Genomic DNA, 20,738 nt, shown 5'->3' with positions numbered 1-20,738 from the left:
TGGTGCAGGTCTGCCATATCAGCCCCATCTCTGGCCTCCTTTCTTTCCAAGCTCTTACTGACTTTTCAGAAATATACATGCTCTTCCCAGCCTATGGGTATGCTGCTCTTTCCTCTCGCAACTCTTCCCTTCATTCTGCAGGCCACCCTTTCCGTGACATCTCAGTTTATAGTCATGTCTCCCTCTGTGTTCCTATACCACATGCAAAATGTCTTTTTGTGTTTACTTTATTCATCTCTATCTCCTCAGCACTTAATAAAGTGCCTGGCTCATCAGAGATGGTTAGTATTTCAAAAATTTATTTTGCCTCACTGTGTTCCAGAAAGGTCTTAATGTGCTTGATAAAAATAATAGCTAACATCATCGGGCCTTTAACTTGTGCCAGACACTGTTCCAAGTGCCTCATGTGTTTTTAACTCAGTTAATCCTTGTAAGAGCACTATGGATGAGTGAGCTTGTCATGTAGGTACTAATATTATCCCTGTTTTGCAAATGAGGAAATGGAGGTGCAGAGATGCTAATTAGCTTGCCCAAGGTCAGCCTGGTAAAGCTGGCCAAACCTGGGATTGGCCACAACCAGCTAGTTCTAGAGCTATTGATAGTACTCTCGACCATGACTCTGACTACCTGAATACCTAACACAGCAAGGAAACACAAATAGGAAATAGCAGAAGGTAATAAGAAATAAACATCTGAGATCATAAAATGGAAGTCTTAATTAGGCTAATAAAAATGCATGCAATAAAGTCTACACATTATACTCTCTTTTTCAGCAGCCAATTAAAAAGGTAAATCTGATCAATTAATCCATTAACAAAAGCAAATCAGCTACTCAGGAGAATATTTCTAATTTAAATATCTGAAATAACTTTATTCTATATGGTTCAAAAAAGATGATGATGTGTTTAATCATTCCTTCACTCACCATCTACACTTACACCTATTCAATAGCAGATCCAGGTGTCCAAACAGAAAAGTGAGTTACAGGTCAAACACTTGGTAAACTTATATATGACTAAACAAAATGATGTGCACTGATTTTACATATACAAATGGACTACACACATCCCCTCATTCAACTAACATATGCTCAGCCTCTACTTGGTGTCTCATGCTGCTTTGGGCCTTAATGATTCATAAGAATCCACAAGGACCGAAGTCTTGAAACTCATGGAGCTTAAATTCAAGTGAAGAGACAAATAATAAATAGACAACAATATCAGGTAGTGTTAAGAGCTAAATGGTAAAAGCAGTTTAAGAGAATAGAGCATAACAAAGGGAAGGAAGGAAGGAGACTTCTCTTTTAGATAATAGAGTCATGATACATCACTCTGAGCAGGTGGTAACTAAAACAGAGACCTGAATCAAGAAACATCAGTGACAGCTGTCTATCTTTTTCCCTAATTATTCCAGCTTGGAAATTAGAAGAACTGTTTATCACCTGCTTATGTAACTTCTGATGCTATAAAGAGCAATATTGCATAGGAACCTAGAATGTTATGTCCATGACTCAAGGCAAATTGAAAGTGGTCAAACAGGAGATGGCAAGAATGAATATCGACATTTTAGGAATCAGAGAAATAAAATGGACTGGAATGGGTGAATTTAACTCAGATGACCTTTATATCTACTACAGTGGGCAAGAATCCCTTAGAGAAAATGGAATAACCCTCACAGTCAACAAGAGAGTCTGAAATGCAGAACTTGGATGCAATCTCAAAAACGACAGAAAGATCTCTCTTCGTTTCCAAGGCAAACCATTCAACATCGCAGTAATCCAAGTCTATGCCCAACCAGTAATGCTGAAGAAGCTGAAGTTCAATGGTTCTATGAAGACCTACAAGACGTTCTAGAACTAACACCCAAAAAAGATGTCCTTTTCATTATAAGGGACTGGAATGCAAAAGTAGGAAGTCAAGAAATACCTTGAGTAACAGGCAAATTTGGCTTTGCAGTACAGAATGAAGCAGGGCAAAAGCTAATAGAGTTTTGCCTAGAGAATGCACTGGTCATAGCAAACACTGTCTTCCAATAACACAAGAGACGACTCTACACACGGACACCACCAGATAGTCAATAACAAAATCAGATTGATTATATTCTCTGCACTCAAAGATGGAGAAGCTCTATACAGTCAGCAGAAACAAGACCGGGAGTTAACTGTGGCTCAGATCATGAACTCCTTATTGCCAAATTCAGACTTAAATTGAAGAAAGTAGGGACACTACTTGACCATTCAGGTATGACCTAAATCAAATCCCTTATGATTATACAGTGGAAGTGAGAAAATAGATTCAAGGGACTATATCTGATAGACAGAGTGCCTGAAGAAGTATGGACAGAGGTTCATGACATTGTAGAGGAGGCAGGGATCAAGACCATCCCCAAGAAAAAGAAATGCAAAAAGGCAATATGGTTGTCTGAGGAGGCCTCACAAATAGCTGTGAAAAGAAGAGAAGTGAAAGGCAAAGGAGAAAAGGAAAGATACACCCATTTGAATGCAGAGTTCCAAAGAATATCAAGGAGAGATAAGAAAGCCTTCCTCAGTGATCTGTGCAGAGATAGATGAAAACAATAGAATGGGAAAGACTAGAGATCTCTTCAATAAATTAGAGATAACCAAGAGAACACTTCATGCAAAGATGGGCACAATAAAGGACAGAAATGGTATGGACCTAACAGAAGCTATTATGAAGAGGTGGCAAGAATATACAGAAGGACTATACAAAAAAGATCTTCATGACCCAGATAACCACAATGGTGTGATCACTCACCTAGAGCCAGACATCTTGCAGTGCAAAGTCAAGTGGGCCTTAGGAAGCATCACTATGAACAAAGCTAGTGGAGGTTATGGAACTCCAGTTGAGCAATTTCAAATCCTAAAAGATGATGCTGTGAAAGTGATGAACTCAATATGTCAGTAAATTTGGGAAACTCAGCAGTGGCCACAGCATTGGAAAAGGTCAGTTCATTGAAATCCCAAAGAAAGGCAATGCCAAAGAATGCTCAAACTACTGCACAATTGCACTCATCTCACACACTAGTAAAGTAATGCTCAAAATTCCAAGCCAGGCTTCAACAGTATGTGAACCATGAACTTCCAGATGTTCAAGTTAGATTTAGAAAAGGCAGACAAACCAGAAAACAAATTGCCAACATCTGTTGGATAATGGAAACAGCAAGAGAGTTCCAGAAAAACATCTATTTCTGCTTCACTGACTGTGCCAAAGTCTTTGACTGTGTGGATTAGAACAAACTGTGGAAAATTCTTCAAGAGATGGGAATACCAGACCACCTCACCTGCCTCCTGAGAAATCTGTATGCAGGTCAAGACGCAACAGTTATAACTGGATATAGAAAAACAGACTGGTTCCAAATCGGAAAAGGAGTACATCAAGGCTGTATGTTGTCACCCTGCTTATTTAACTTATATACAGAGTATTTCACGAGAAACACAGGGCTGGATGAAGCACAAGCTGGAATCATGATTGCTGGGAGAAATATCAACAATCTCAGATATGCAGATGACACCACCCTTATGGCAGAAAGCAAAGAGAACTAAAGAGCCTCTTGATGAAAGGGAAAAAGGAGAGTGAAGAAGTTGGCTTAAAACTCAACATTCAGAAAACTAAGATCCTGGCATCTGGTCCCATCACTTCATGGCAAATAGTTGGGGAAACAATGGAAACAGTGAGAGACTTTATATTCCTGGGCTCCAAAATCACAGCCGATGGTGACTGCAGCCATAAAATTAAAAGACGCTTGCCCCTTGGAAGAAAAGTTACAACCAATCTAGACAGCATATTAAAAAGCAGAGACATTACTTTGCCAACAAAGGTCTGTCTAGTCAATGCTATGGTTTTTCCAGTAGTCATGTAGGGATGTTGAGAGTTGGACTATAAAGAAAGCTGAGCGCCGAAGAATTGATGCTTTGAACTGTGATGTTGGAGAAGACTCTTGAGAGTCCCTTGGACTGCAAGGAGATCCAACCAGTCCATCCTAAAGGAGATCAGTCCTGAATATTCATTGGAAGGATTGATGCTGAAGGTGAAACTCCAATACTTTGGCCACATGATGTGAAGAACCTACTTATTGGAAAAGACCCTGATGCTGGGAAAGATTGAAGGCAGGAGGAGAAGGGGACAACAGAGGATGAGAAGGGTGGATGGCATCACCGACTTAATGGATATGAGTTTGAGTAAACTGCGGGAGTTGGTGATGGACAGAGAGGCCTGGCATGCTGCAGTCCATGGGGTAGCAAAGAGTCAGACATGACTGAGCAACTGAACTGAACTGAACTATGTAACTTAAGGCCAATAAGATTAAATGATCTTTGATGATTTACTCTGTAAGTCTCCCTTTTTCCCTGAGGTCTTTTGTTTGTTCTTTTATTTGTAATACAAGTTTTCTTTAGAAAATATGTAAGTGAATGAAGGAAAGGAATGGGATAAATTTTGTGCCTAGCAACCCAGTAATAGTCTGACAGTGATGTAATTAATTTAGTCTAATATAAATTTAAAAACCTACACTAGAACCATCAAAAAGAGGACGGAAACAAGAAGGTATCTAAGGAATTAGCAATCTTAGAGATGAGCCATATGAAAAATATTTCAAAAACATTTGTTCAACTTGATTTCCAAATAAAAAGAGAGATTATTTGGATTCTGTTCACTAAGAAGTAAGCTATTAACTGATATTCCAACTTTGGGAAATGCATTTTTTTGAAAGTATTTGGTATAAGTATTATATTCAAGACTTGAAAATATATAGAGACTCTGGACCTGTGTGTCTGTCATACCTGTTAGTTTTTGCCATTTCAATAAATGAGTATGGAAAAGTTTGACCAATGGATAAAAACTAAAACCATGTTAATTTATGAAAGCATGTGTTTGCAATATGTAATCTAGATTTATTCTCCTTTTCAGAAGAGTCACTCATTCTTTTTTTATGTCCGCCCACTTTGTACTTTGTAGAGCAATCAGCTATCTATTTTCTAACACTGCACACTAAGACAAGGAACTTTTTCTCTATTATGATTCAGTGACTGTCAGATAACTGATTAATTTTAAGAAATTGAAGTATTAGTCTTTAAATAGCTATTTCTCTCCTATTGATGTCCTCATGATATCTTACAAGTTTTATTTGGGGTGAACTTAAGTGAAGATAGCTCTAAACTGCAACTTATTATTTATGTAAAAAAAGGATGCAATCATATACTTTCAGGAGCCTAGTTCCTTGACCTTCTGTCCTTTCAATATTAGCAGCTTTCCTGTTCAATTTGAATTGCAAACAGGATGCTCAGGAACAAAAGGCAGTCATTTATTTTCTTCTTCACAATGATAATGCCCTTTGGGATTTTGTCATTGAAAGAATGGGGGACCTTAATGCTCTAAGATAAACAATACAAATGCAATAAAAAGCAGAGGGGAGAGGAGGGACTTCTAAAACTGACAACCTGAACTAAGACAAAAGGGATTAAGTGTTCATCTATTTGTCTACAAAATAAATACCTTGATAGAACCTTGATAGTTTCTTTGCAAAGTTAGTGCATGTGCTTAATTTAGACTCTGTTTTAGCATCCAAGCACTACCATATATGGATGGGGTAGGGAGGCAGATTAGGTGTTGAAATCATATGATGTCACATAGACTCCAGTATAGGAAAAAGACCAGAGCTTTGTGAGTGCAGTTGCTTATGTACTGTATGGTGCTTTTCTTATTTATAAAGCTAAAGCATACATTCTATTGCTCTTCTTAGATTTTCAGACAGCCATAATTTCTGGTCTTTTGTTTGAAATGAAGGCCTGCCTGGAAAAATTGAGGGTGCTGCCAGACTTACTAAAAGACATTTTTTATAGCACACTATATTCTTTACTCCACTACCCCCAACCCCCAACTCTTGGGTATAGGGGGAGGGGCACAAAATTTGAGAAAGAGATGAAAATTATGAAAGCACATTAAAGCAATTTATGGACAGAATCTTGTCAAATGCTTTCTAAGCCAGGAAACACTGACATGTACTAGTGTTTAGTAATGTGCATCTAAGCATACCTCAAAGACTGTGTTCCTAGAGTGAAATTATTTGTGAAATGTGAGTTATATTGGTTTCCTTTTGGTGAGGGAAGGAAAAGTTAAAATTCAGGTTACATATCTGGAGGACTGAAGTAAGCAATCAAAATCAAACTTTTACATCAGACTCGTTTGACATGATTTCAAAATAAACTAAGTTCAGTAAACCTGTTGGCAGAGAAGTATCATTTGTCAAGCGATTAACAGAGACACAATCTGTAATTACGAATTGCTGAAAGCAGGCCACTAATGAGAGAATGACTCACTCACGTTTTGGGGTGAAGGGGGAGGGGTCTCTCAGAAACTGTAATTTGATTTACAAAACTCTAAATAGCTAATGGCAGGTAACTCTTGCCAACTAACCAGCCAACTCTTGCAAGCTCATTAACAGAACTCCATGGTCTCACTGAAGGATAAACCATATGGAGGTGTCACTAAAAACTGGAGATGAGAGACTGTAATTCATGTTCATTCCTTCTGTGAGTCGGTCATATGGGCATTGATTTGAGCCTTTGTTTATCTGACATGACCTGTTCTTAAACAAGAAAAGAAAATACATTTTTAGGGGTTTCTGGGTTTTCACCCCTACCACCTTATACTACAGTTTTCAACCAATTACTACGCTTCTTTATTCTGGATTTGTTTCTCCAGCTTCCCATATCTTTGCCATATTTTAGTTCCAGCAAAACAATTGAATAATGGCATTATACAAGTGTCTACTGCACTGTTTGCTTATGCGCTGACCTTGGAGGGTTGTTAAGTTGCTTATCGATGATTTCCCCAGTGATTGCAAACCTGTGGCTATAAGATCATCTTTTTTTTTTTTTAAAAGATCATTTTAAACTCTTTATTCACATGAAACTTCTGAATTCTGGAGGAGACATGTGTGGCAACACAAAGATATAAGGCATAATTTTATAAAGGGCTCTGTATATTTTGTCCTTTTAACTGGGGTGCAGTAGTCATGTATATTCATGCATTGTGATTTTCACTTAATATCTGATCCAGGAATCTCTACAAAAATTATCAGAATAACATATGAATATAATTTCAAAAATAGTACAGAAGGCTACTTAATGATAAGCAAGTCTCATCTGTTTTTTCTATATCCTTAGTTCTGTTGCCCAAGACAGTTTTAATCATTTACATGTAAAATCTTTCATGGTTCTAAATAATAAGCTTTAACTGCCAGTTCATGATTTATTAAAATGAGATATTAGCTAGTGCTTCTGGACATGAGGGATGAAGATTTAGCTCACTTATATCACCTTTCTCCCTCACTCTGAATTTCCATTTTTAATTTCTATGGTATTTAAAATTTTAGATAAGATAATTATGTACTTACTTATTATATAGTATATAAATAATTTACATATAATATAGTTATTTATATAATATAAAATACTATCTAATCAATTTTAGACTATAATTATTACCTCTCCATTTTGAAAAAAGGAATTTTACCACACTATATTCTCCCATTTTTCTTTTCTATCTCTAACATTTTATCAACTTCACTGTTAATTATCTGTTGCCAAGATCAATGACATCTGCATTTTATTTTACAACCATAATTAAGATTTCTTAACCTTTTCTATAGATCAACACCAAAAGTTGCTAATCAGCATTGACATCACATGGTTTTATAAATATTGTTTATATGTGTGCTTCTGTTGCACTTCCTTCCTTATGGGTTGATGATATAGTTTTACCACTCAAAATCAAATGTTCCTAGAGTCACACTTGATAGTCTTTTCTCATGTTATTCCAATAGTTCAAACTCAAATCTTCTTAGTTTGCTTCATATTTGGAGCACTTTATTCCATTTTCAAATATGTTTACCAGAGTTTCTAACTGAATATGTCTAATATCATCCAGTTCCCTTATCAATCTATTCTTTTTGACAATATTATTCTTGATCTCTATCTGATAACCCTTACAGTATATGCATTGATTTTTTTTCTAGACCGGGTACAGAAGTTAGTTTCATTCTTTCTTGTGTTCAGTTTTTACTTTGTTGCTTTTCCTCTCTATATGCCAGTGTGCCTGCTCCTTGTCTGACTCTTTGCAACCCTGTGAACTGTAGCCCACCAGGCTCCGCTGTCAATGGGGTTTTCCAGGCAAGAATACTGGAGTGGGTTGCCATGCCCACCTTCAGGGGATCTTCCTGACCCAGGGATCAAACCCTGTCTCCTATGTTTCCTGCATTGGCAGGTGGCTTCTTTACCACCAGCACCACCTGGGAACCACTCCTCTCTAAATGGATATATACAGTTGAATTTTGAAGTTAAAATGATTTAATTTGACTTTCACACTGGTTGCCAGTTTGGTTGGGTAAAAAACCTAAGACTAAAAACAATTCTCTCCCTAATCTTCAAAGGTTTTAATATCTATTAGCATGTGACATTGTCATGAGAGGCTTGATACCAGCCAAAAATGATTAATCCTTTATAGGTAATATGTAATTCTTTCAACCTCCTACTTTGAGTCTAATCATGTCTCCTTATCTTTAATGACTTAGGATTTAATAATAATGTGTCTTGGTGTGTGTGTTTTTTGTTCATTTCTTATATAGTTGTGTGTGTGTGTGTGTACCTGCATGTGTGTACCTGCCACCGCTTTGGCTAGATTGAGAATAATTTTAAATAATGGTTAAAAGTTGCCTCTTCCTTGTCTTTTCCTCAATTTTCTAAATATGCTTTAGTGTTTTCACCATTCATCACAATTTTAACTGGTGAATTTAGACAGATACGCATTTAAAAAATTTTTTCTATCAAACTGCTCTTTAAAAATATTTTAGGTCCAAAGTCCAAATTCCTTCTTGTTACCTAGATTGAGGTGATCCTATTACATCTTCTTTGATATACTGAAAAATATTATTAACATATTTCCTAGTATTGAATTGCAGTTGTAAAACTAACACATTCTGGTTATTGAAGTAATTTTTTTTAGAAAACATTAGGTTTAATTTGATATTTTATTGTTATTTCTATATATTCATGGGTGATTTTAGAAGGTAGTTTGGCTAATGCTGACTTTGATATAGTACATATTAGCTTTCATTTATTTAGAAAGATTTGCAAGTGTTTTATGTTCTGAAACATTTTATAGGCAGGCATGGCAATTGTTTAATCTCTGAAACTGAGAAAGGTGAAACATCTCAACTATAAAATTATCTATGTCTTGTACCTTTGAAAAAGGAGATGATACATTTGATACTTCTTAAGATTTTGTACTTTTATAAATTTTAGTGCATCATGTTTTTCTAGGTGGTTTTCTATTTCATCTATATGTTCAGATTTATCATCATAGTTTCACTTAGCATATTAACCCTCTCTGTGGCTGTGATTATATTGTCTCATTTAAATTCTTTGAATTTTTACTTCTTTGTTTAAACTTTCTTGCTTTGCCTATGTAGAGTTGTTCTATCTACGCTGTTTATAGTTCTTAAATATCTTTATCAATTCTATAAATTGATAATTCTATGTAATTTATAAAAATTCTATTTTTAGTTTATTATTTTCCTGGTGTTGTCACTATTACTTTTTTCCTTAATATTCCTATCAATATATTTTGACATCTGAAATCTTGAAATAAAATTTTAATTTATTTATATTATTATTTTTTGCCTAACAATTAAAGTATTTCAGGCTGTGAATTTGCCTCTGCTTAGAGCTTTAATTATATTTAACTAGTTTTATAAGTAAACAGGCTAGAGAGTCCCTGGAGAAAGAGAACAAGGATTTTTTTTTTTTTTTTTTTTTTTTTACATAAGAGAAGCTATTTTGGCCTGAGACATTTTGTGAGCTAAGCCTGGCCACAATGCCTGTCCTTGAACAGGTCTCAGTAATTAATGATCTTAAGGGAACAAAGGAATGTAGGAACAGGAAAAGGCAGTCAAACTACAGTGCAGTGATAAAGCAAGTTCTAGTTCTTCCTCAAGGGATATACATTTTATTATATCTTTGAGTTCTGCAGGAACTAAGGCACCACCCAGGTGGAGAATGAAGGATGATGTTGACCCTTCTGACTTCAATCAACTAAGACTTGGACTCTTAACTTTTTTTTTTTTTTTAATAAATTTATTTATTTTAGTTGGGGGCTAATTACTTTACAATATTGTAGTAGTTTTTGCCATACATTGACATGAATCAGCCATGGGTTTACATGTGTTCCCCTTCCTGGACCCCCCACCCACCTCCCTCCCCATCCCATCCCTCTGGGTCATCCCATTGCCCCAGCCCTGAGCATTTGTCTCATGCATCGAACATGGAATGGTGTTCTGTTTCACATATGATAATATACATGTTTCAATGCTGTTGTCCCAGAACATCCATAGAACAGTCTTATGGACTCTGAGGGAGAAGGTGAGGGTGGGACGTTCTGGGACTCTTAACTTTTACCCCCATTCTACACTGAAATCTCCAGCTCAAGCCCCTTCATGAATATGCATCCAGGCTTAGTTTAAAGTGTCCCCACTTTTGCTCTTCTGGGACACTGCTTTGGGAAAGATACTCAGTGTTCTCCTTACTTGCTGCAAAGAATAAATGCCCCCTTCTCCTGATCTTTGGCTTGGTTGTCTACCAGCTCGATACCCACCAAGAGGTGAACCCAGTCTTTAGACAACGGTTCTGATGTGTACTTTCCTTATTGCCCTTATTCTTGAAATATTCACTTTGCAATTTTAATCTATTATTAGATTCAAGAACTACAATAATGACTGCTGATTTCCAAGCTGACCTTACTTTAAACTTTTGCTATTACCTCACAATTTTTTTAGTTCTTAAAAATGTGACCATTTATCACGTATCTTCTTAGCTTATTAAAATTATGTTGGTGGCTTGACATATAGTTATTTTAATAAACAACTGTGGCTGCGTTAAAAAGCACAGCTTTTCTCTATTACAATATATTCATGTATAGCTTATTATGTTTTATATACCCTGCCCCATTTATCTAATACATACACATGTGTCCAAACTTATTATGTCTTCTAAAAATGTCTTTCCACATATTGATACATTTTTTTTTACTTAGTTTTTAACAGGAGAAGAGCAAAGTTTAATAACATTTATTCATGGAAGAGACCCAGGGAAACTGAAGAACTCTCCAAAATGACTGAAGCTTTCACCTTAGGTATCATCTTTGGCGAAAGACAAAAGAGGATGTTGGGGGATAGCAGTGGGACTTCAAAGTGGAAGTAACCAATTCTCAAGGGAGTAACCAATTCTCAAGGAAGTAACCAATTCTCAAGGACTGGAAATCCTGCCAGTATTTGGAATTCTTCTTACCTCATCTAGTCCATATTCTTTGCAGATATCTCTGAGAATACTGCTCTTCTTGTCTCAGGTCCTTTACCTTAATTCTTTATACAGCTACGAGTGTGGTAAAAAGACTTCCCAAGTGTTCCATTTCTTAAAAATAATCAACCTAAAATAATTCTCATGCCAAAAAGACATATTTTGGGGACTATATAAAAGCTCTGATTAAATGTTGCCTAAGACAAGCCAAAAGAATTTGGTGCCCGGTAATTTCAATCTTGGTTTTGCTGCTGAGAGTGGCTGACATGGCACACACGCGGTAAAATTCCCCAGGAGTTAAAATGCTTTCCAGAACAAGGGGTGGAATTGGGAAATCGACTTTCCTAGGATTTCTCAGTGATCTTATAAAAAGCCCTACCCTCTAAGCTTCATGAAGTGTGAGATTGAGATCTACAGTCATTCATCTAGTTAACTGCTCTGATCTGAAAAGATTTATAATATCTCTTCTCCTCAGGAGGACCAATTAGTTGCAGCCTGAAGTACGTCCCCTAAGGTGCACTATCTCTCTAGGATTTTACATTTCAAGGAGGAATGAGGCCCCAAAATTTGGAGACTCCAGGTCTGTCCAGGAAGAGTTTGTCACCAGCAAAGCCCTTTAACAGTGCTCAAGAAATAAAAAAAGAATATGAACTAATGGGAACATACTGTATAGCATACAGAACCCTTGTCAGTGCTCTATGGGGACCTAAATGAGAAGGAAATAGAAAAAAGTGGAGATATATGTATATATATGGCTGATTCACTTTGTTGCTCACCAGAAAAGAAGACTGTAAAGCAACTATGCATGCATGTGTGCAAGCTCAGTCATGTCTGACTCTGTGTGACCCCACAGACTGTAGCCCGCCAGGCTCCTCTGTCCATGGGATTTTCTAGGCAAGAATCCTGGAGTGGGTGGCCATTCCCTCCTTCAGGGGATCTTCCCCACCCAGGGCTGTGACTCCTGCATTGGCAGGCAGATTCTTTACCACCTGAGCCACCACGGAAGTAAAAGAATACAATAAAAATTAAAAGAGAAAGAAAGAAAAACCCCAGCACACATAAAAATAGAATCTGGGTTAGCAGTCCCCAACCTTCTTAGCACCAGGGACCAGTTTCATGGAAGACAAATTTTCCACAGACTAGAGGGGATGGTTTCGGGATGATTCAAGCGCATTACACTTATTGTTCACTTTATTTCTAATCTAATCCTGCCGCTAATCGGACCGGAGGTACTGGTCCGCTGCTGGAAGATTGGGGACTCCCTGATCTGGGTAATAAAATAAAGGCTAACCTTTTTTTTTTCCCCCTCTTTTCCTTTGTGCTTCATCTAGTTTCACTTGCTCACCGGGTGCTGTGTGCCGAGGCCCCTGCATTCTCGCACTTCAGACGGGAGCGACGAGTGAGAAATGGCTGTGCTGACGCCTCAGCTCGGTGGAGCCTTGGGCGCAGAAGCACGGCTGCTGACTCTGCAACTCAAGATGGCGGCGGCACGCTGCGTGCACAGCCGCTACACCTGGCGCGGCTCTGAGAGCAGCAGCGCACACCTGTGCCTCCGCCCGTGCTACCCCATCGCCAGAACCCCGCCTCCACCCCCACTGAAGAGACCCGTATAAAGTAGCCCACCCACAGACTGGCCGGTACAGTGTGCACAGTAGGGTTGGATTTCCTACCTCTCCATTCTTTGATGAAAAATTTTAAACTTTCTTTTGCTTCTCAGCCGAATGTGGTCTCCTTGAGCTCACAAAAACCAGCACCCAGCAGGAGGACCCTTGTTGGGCCCCGACAAAGGGTTGGTGAACTGATAAACTTAAGAAGTATTTCACTGATATGTTATTGGGAATGTAAATATTAATGTACTTATATATTCATTGTTTGATTTATTTTGCTTGACTCTCAAGAGTCGAGCACGACTTAGCGACTAAATAACAAATATTCAGTATAGATTATACCTTTTGGAAACTTTATTCCATTAAATAAGCTTTTCCTTAAATTATTTTTTTTCTAATACTAATATCACTTTGCCTTCTTACTTTGTATTGTTAATATTCTTAAATATTTTTGCTCAATTCATTTTAATTTTATCGTGCTATCTTATTTTTGGAGAAGGAAATGGCAACCCACTCCAGTATTCTTGCCTGGAGGATCCCATGGACAGAGGAACCTGGAGGGCTGCAGTCCATGGGGTCCCTAGGAGTCGGACAGGAGTGAGCAAATAACACACACACACCTTATTTTAGGTGATTATACAACATGAGTTAGAATTTATATTTTAGTCTAACTTAAAAATCTTCTTTGTGGAAGATTTTAATTTATATCTATTGACATAACTGATATGTTTGTTCATAACTGTCATTTTGTTTCTAAATTTTTCTTGAAGGCTTCATTGCTATTTTCTTTTGTTTTCTATTTATTCACTCACCCAAGAAATATTTATTGAGAAACTTCAAAACAAAAACAACTAACTTCTTGGGCACTAAAGAAAGAACTGTGAACTGCCAGGCAACACTACTATCTTCATGGAACTCATTTTTGCAGGGAGAAAACATTTAAAGCAATGCTAATGATTGTGAGTGGTACAAGGTAGTGGCAGGTAGCCTGCTTGTCAATGGAGACGTACAAAGTATCTGCTTTGGCAGAGGAGGTGCAAGGGAAGTTCTCTTGAAAAAGCTTTCTTGACCAGGTAACATCTAAGCTAAGTACTTCATATCAGTTCAGTTCAGTCACTCAGTCGTGTCCCACTCTTTGTGACCCCACGGACTGCAGCACGCCAGGCCTCCCTGTCCATCACCAACTGCCAGAGTTTACTCAAACTCATGTCCATTGAGTCGGTGATGCCATCCAACCATCTCATCCTCTGTCGTCCCCTTCTCCTCGTCTTCAATCTTTCCCATCATAGGGGCCTTTTCAAGTGAGTCAGTTTTATGCATCAGGTGGCCAAAGTATTGGAGTTTCAGCTTTAGCATCAGTCCTTCCAATGAATATTCAGGACTGATTTTCTTTAGCATGGACTGGTTGGATCTCCTTACAGTCCAAGGGACTCTCAACAGTCTTCTCCAACACAATATTCAAAAGCATCAATCCTTCAGCGCTCAGCTTTCTTTACAGTCCAGTTCTTACATTCATACATGACTATTGGAAAAACCATAGCTTTGACTAGATGGACCTTTGTTGGCAAAGTAATATCTCTGCTTTTTAATATGCTATGTTGGTCATAACTTTCCTTCCAAGGAGCAAGTATCTTTTAATTTCACGGCTGCAGTCACCATCTGCAGTGATTTTTGGAGCCCAAAAAATAGTTTCTAACTGTTCCCACCATTTCCCCATCTATTTGCCATGAAGTGATGGGACCAGATGCCATGATCTTAGTTTTCTGAATGTTGAGTTTTAAGCCAACTTTTTCACTCTCCTCTTTCACTTTTATCAAGAGGCTCTTTAGTTCTTCCTCACTTTCTGCCATCAGGGTGGTGTCATCTGCATATCTGAGGTTACTGATATTTCTCCTGGCAATCTTGATTCCAGCTTGTGCCTCATCCAGCCCTGCATTTCTCATGATGTACTCTGCATGTTAGTTAAATAAGCAGGGTGACAATATACAGCCTTGACGTACTCCTTTCCCTATTTGGTACAAGATTGTTGTTCCATGTCCAGTTCTAACTGTTGCTTCCTGACCTGCATACAGATTTCTCAGGAGGCAGGTAAGGTGGTCTGTTAGTCCCACCTCTTCCATCATAATTTTCCACAGTTTGTTGTGATTCACACAGTCAAAGGCTTTGAATAGTCAATAAAGCAGAAGTAGATGTTTTTGTGGAACTCTCTTGCTTTTTTGATGATCCAACGGATGTTGGCAATTTGATCTACGGTTCCTCTGCCTTTTCTAAATCCAGCTTGAACTTCTAGAAGTTCACAGTTCACATACTGTTGAAGTCTGGCTTGAAGAATTTTGAGCATTACTTTACTAGTGTGTGAGATGAGTGCAATTGTGTGGTAGTTTGAGCATTCGTTGGCATTGCCCCTCCTTGGGGTGGAATGAAAACTTTTTCCAGTCCTATGGCTGCTGCTGAGTTTTCCAAATTTGCTGGCATATTGAGTGTATCACTTTCAGAGCATCATCTTTCAGGATTTGTAATAGCTCAAGTGGAATTCTGTCACCTCCACTAGCTTTGTTTGTAGTGATGCTTCCCAAGGCCCACTTGACTTCATGTACCAGGATGTCTGGATCTAGGTGAGTGATCATACCATTGTGATTATCTGGGTCATGAAGATCTTTTTTGTATAGTTCTTCCGTGTATCCTTGCCACCTCTTCTTAATATCTTCTGCTTCTGTTAGGTCCATACCATTTCTGTTCTTTATTGTGCCCATCTTTGCATGAAATATTCCCCATGGTTTCTCCTATTTTCTCAAAGAGATCTCTAGTCTTTCCCATTCTATTGTTTTCCTCTCTTTCTTTGAATTGATCACTGAGGAAGGCTTTCTTATCTCTCCTTGCTATTCTTTGGAACTCTGCATTCAAATGGGTATATCTTTCCTTTTCTCCTTTGCCTTTAGCTTCTCTTCTTTTCTCAGCTATTTGTTTTCCTCCTTCGACAACCATTTTCCCTTTTTGCCTTTCTTTTTCTTTGGGATGGTCTTGATCTCTGTCTCCTTTACAGTGTCACGAACCTCCATCCATACTTCTTCAGGCACTCTGTCTATCAGATATAGTCCCTTGAATCTATTTCTCACTTCCACTGTATAATTGTAAGGGATTTGATTTAGGTCATACCTGAATGGTCTAGTTGTTTTCCCTACTTTCTTCAATTTAAGTCTGAATTTGGCAAGAAGGAGTTCATAATCTGAGCCACAGTCAACTCCCAGTCTTGTTTTTGCTGACTGTATAGAGCTTCTCCATCTTTGGCTGCAAAGAATATAATCAGTCTGATTTCGGTATTGACTATCTGGTGATGTCCACTTGTAGAGTCTTCTCTTGTTTTGTTGGAAGAGGGTGTTTGCTAACACCAGTGCATTCTCTAGGCAAAACTCTATTAGCCTTTGCCCTGCTTCATTCTGTACTCCAAGGCCAAATTTGCCTGTTTCTCCAGGTATTTCTTGACTTCCTACTTTTGCATTCCAGTCTCATATAATGAAAAGGATATCTTTTTTGGGTGTTAGTTCTAGAAGGTCCTGTAGGTCTTTGTAGAACGTTCAACATCAGCTTCTTCAGCATTACTGGTTGGGCATAGACTTGGATTTCTATGATATTGAATGGTTTGCCTTGGAAATGAAGAGAGATCATTCTGTTGTTTATGAGATTGCATCCAAGTACTGCATTTCTGACTCTTTTGTTGACTATTAGGGTTACTCCATTTCCTGTACAGGATTCTTGCCCACTGTAGTAGATATAATGGTCCTCTGAATTAAATTCACCCGTTCCAGTCCATTTTAGTTCTCTGATTCCTAAAATGTTGACGTTCATTCTTGTCATCTCCTGTTTGACCACTTTCAATTTGCCTTGATTCATGGCCCTACATTCCAGATTCCTATGCAATATTGCTCTTTACACCATTGGACTTTACTTCCATCACCAGTCACATCCACAACTGGGTGTTGTCTTTGCTTCGACTCCATCTCTTCATTCTTTCTGGAGTTATTTCTCCACTGATCTCCAGTAGAATATTGGGCACCTACTGACCTGATGTGTTCACCTTTCAGTGTCCTATCTTTTTGCCTTTTCATACTGTTCATGGGGTTCTCAAGGCTACAATACTGAAGTTGTATTCCCTTCTCCAGTGGACCACATTTTGTCAGAACTCTCCACCATGACCCGTCAGTCTTGGGTGGCCCTACATGACATGGCTCATAGTTTCACTGAGTTAAACAAGGCTGTGTTCCATGTGATCAGTTTGGTTAGTTTTCTGTGACTGTGTTTTTCATTCTCTCTGCCCTCTGATGGATAAAGATTAGAGGCTTATGGAAGCTTCCTGATGGGAGAGACTGACTGAGGGGGAAACTGGGTCTTGTTCTGATGGGTGGGGCCATGCTCAGTAAATCTTTAATCTAAGCACTTAGGGATAACAAAAGTTTGAGAACAGATGGCAGAGGAAGCTTTAAGTAGTGAGGAAAAAAAAATGTTCAGAGGTCCAGAGCCCAAAGTATATGCTGTTAGGAAGAATTAAAATAATTCAAAATGAAAGCTAACATTCAAGATGTAGGTGAGTAGGAATAGGATGGAGCCTAAAGAATTTCATACTCAGATCTGTTGTTATTCAAGGCATGTGTGTGTACATGGATGTGCCTTGGCTCCAGAAAGACATCTAGATTTCCATGTGTAAGACAGTTGAGATCATGCAGATATTATGCCCAGAAGAATGTGGGGAGCCAGAAGAGATGAGGTTGTAGGAGTGGACACCAAGACCAAAGGATAGACAGTTAGACAGACAAAGATAGTTAAGAGGGGTTAAAGAAGATTGATCAAGATGACACCATCCTGGAAAAGTGTGGTCCCATGAATGTCATCATGATAACTTTTTGAAAAGAACAGAAGGATCAGAACTTTCAAGTGTTTCTACATAGAATGTATCTTGTTCCAGTGGTCCCCAACCTTTTGGCACCAGGGACCAATTCATGGAAGACAATTTTTCCATGAACTTGGGAGGGGAATGGTTTCAGGAGGATTTAACCATATTACATTTATTGTGCACTTTATTATTAATTATGTCAGCTCCACCTCAGATCATCAGGCTTTAGATCCTGAAGGTTGGGGACCCCTGTCTTACTCAGTAGATAACTGTAAGTTGAGGTTCATATCTAGTTTTGAATTTGCCATAAACTCCACACAAGTTACAAAATATGATTGCACTTGTCCCACTTCCTGGCACTTATATCCACCAAAATACTCTGCTATATCAGATAAAGGTCCCCACAATGCAGGTTTTCCCCCAGTTCTCCTTTGTGAGAATCCTGAGATTTTTCTGTGTTGATGCTTTGAGTATTCTGGTCTCCTGTTGGGAAAGGTATAATTTTTAGCACTACTGTCTATTCATAACCAACTCTTGCCCTCAGTCACCATTTTTCTCATTAGAGGTCACTTTAAGTCTTTGTCCAAGTCATATCTTAACTGAAGCTGTGCTGATTTTTTAGGAGATGGAGCCAAGGATTAGTCTCTCATCTCTTCCTTCTTGTTGTACTACAGGAAACTAACTAGAATTTCTAGTGTGAGGGTCACACTCTATCCATTTCCATTTATGGTACTCATTTAAAAAATGTATTCCCTAGATTGGTATCATGATTCTGTGACCCATGGACTGTAGTCCATGGGATTCTCCAGGCAAGAATCCTGGAGTGGGTAACTATTCCCTTCTCCAGGGGATCTTCTTGACCCAGGGATTAAACACGGGTCTCCTGCATTGCAGGCGGATTCTTCACTATCTGAGTCACCAGGGAACCCCAGATATTACCATGTGGAAAAGGAATGATTATTAGAATTGGCATTGCCATTTTACCTGAAGGTCTTCAACTATTTCATAATATCAAAACCTGACAGGTTGAATTTAGACTCTGAAAGTCCACCAAAAAAACCTAATGAACACTGTGGCAAGAAAATTAAAATATATTTACTACAAGTTAATGCAAGCAATATAACATTCTAGAATTTAATTTGTTTCTCCTCAGTAGCTTAATCTGTGGGAGTGGCTCTTAATCACCCTTGGGTCCATCCCTCCCTTTCTTAATTTAGCTTTTTCTCCTCAGTAGCTTACACTGTGGGAGTGGCTCTTAATCACTCTTGGGTCCATCCCTTCCTTTCGTACTTGAGCTCTTGGGTCTGTCTTTGGCTGCTCCTCTTCTTTGTTTGAAATACTTCCTGCACAGCCTCATTATATCCTATATCATATTAATATTTGTTTTCCAAGATGAATTTTTTGTGTTTTTTCCTTTTTTTAAATTGAGATACAACTGCTATATAACATTAGATTAGTTTCAGGTCTACAACATAATGATTTATGTGTTTTTTATTAGTTGTATAAATATTGTAATCTCTCTAACTGAAGTTATTCAATTCACAAGCTTACAAGGATTTTAAATTATAATTAGAAAGGATTTTTATTCTTCTCCAGAATATGATCTTGTAAGACTTTGGTTATAGCTCCACTCTCTCTGCCTTGTTACGTGAACCTGGCATTTTGGCTAGAATTTTTCAGATTCTGGGTTTCCCTGATGGCTCAATGGGTAAAAAATTCTGCCTGCAATGAAGAAGATACAGGAGACACGGGTTTGATCCCTGGTTTGGGAAGATCTCCTGGAGGAGGAAATGGCAACTCACTCTAGTAGTCTTGCCTGAAAAATCCCATGGACAGAGGAGCCTAATGGGCTACAGTCCAAAGGGTTGCAAAGATTTGGACACAATTGAGCATGTACAAGTACATATATATTATGGACTCAAAGTTAAGAACAAACTTTAAAATCTCCACCAATAAGTCTATGAAACTCCATCTTTCAGGTTATTAAACATTTTCCTATTGACATTAACTCAGTGTTTTATCGTTAACTAGCGGGGTGAAGTGATTATCGTTCATCACTCTCAGCAACACCTCCTCAGAAAAGCCTTCTCTGGCTGCTTTATCTGAGTAAGTATTCTCTTATTGTGTATCATTCCACAATGTTTATTTTCTTCATGGAACTTAGCATTATTTGCAATTATTAATTGCTTTATTTCTTTGTCAGTATTTTGGTTTGTTTCCCTCACTAACCCTTAAGTTTCGTGGGCACAAAAATGGTATAGTTTTGACTCTCTGTTATAGTCTACATAATACACTTTATGTTTAATATGCATTTGTTCAATAAATGAATGATACATACAGCATATATATGTTGGAGATGAATGTCTAGCTATATATTCGTCTAATTTCTGACTTTTTGCTGCCCCATGGACTATATAGAGTCCATGGAATTCTCTAGGCCAGAATACTGGAGTAGGTAGCCTTTCCCTTCTCCAGGGGATCTTCCCAGCCCAGGGATCGAGCCCAGGTCGCCCACATTGCAGGCAGATTCTTTATCAGCTGAGCCACAAGGGAAGCCCCATCTAATTTCAATAAATCAATTAAAATGTATTAAACAATGATATTTATATATGATATTTAGCCAGATACTATCAAAAGAAAAACCACCTACAAAGGAAAATAATATATACACACTAACAGTTAGATGCCTTGTTTGGGAAGTAAATGGGAATCTTATGTTTGGTTTTAGATGAAATTAATTGAGCAGTAAGTTTGAGGTATATAAATGTGTCAGTTCACCCACTAAGATTCTCATACAGTTTAGAAATCTGATTAAAAATATACCTCTCAAAGTTAATTAGCCTTTTAGATAGATAACAATTCACCAGTATACTCC

The 20,738-nt window shown here is 38.0% G+C and overlaps 1 long non-coding RNA gene across 3 annotated transcripts in view; it reads right to left on the bottom strand.

The window, feature by feature from the left end:
- Window positions 1-12,870, bottom strand: part of LOC145528894 (uncharacterized) — a 425,445-nt gene extending 412,575 nt beyond the window's left edge. For 2 of the 3 annotated variants that reach the window (XR_014070771.1, XR_014070772.1), the window contains exon 1: window positions 12,714-12,851. This is a non-coding gene — a long non-coding RNA (uncharacterized LOC145528894). Of the gene's footprint in view, window positions 1-12,659 lie in introns of all 3 variants that reach the window. The other variant, XR_014070773.1, reaches the window with a different exon arrangement.
- Window positions 12,871-20,738: the final 7,868 nt, after the last annotated feature.

The sequence above is a fragment of the Giraffa tippelskirchi genome, chromosome 12 (genome assembly GCF_054371585.1).
Source record: "Giraffa tippelskirchi isolate mGirTip1 chromosome 12, T2T-mGirTip1v1.2.pri, whole genome shotgun sequence".
Classification (NCBI taxonomy): Eukaryota; Metazoa; Chordata; class Mammalia; order Artiodactyla; family Giraffidae; genus Giraffa; species Giraffa tippelskirchi.
Note: the sequence above shows the minus strand (reverse complement) of the source record. Positions and strands in the feature narration are given on the sequence as shown.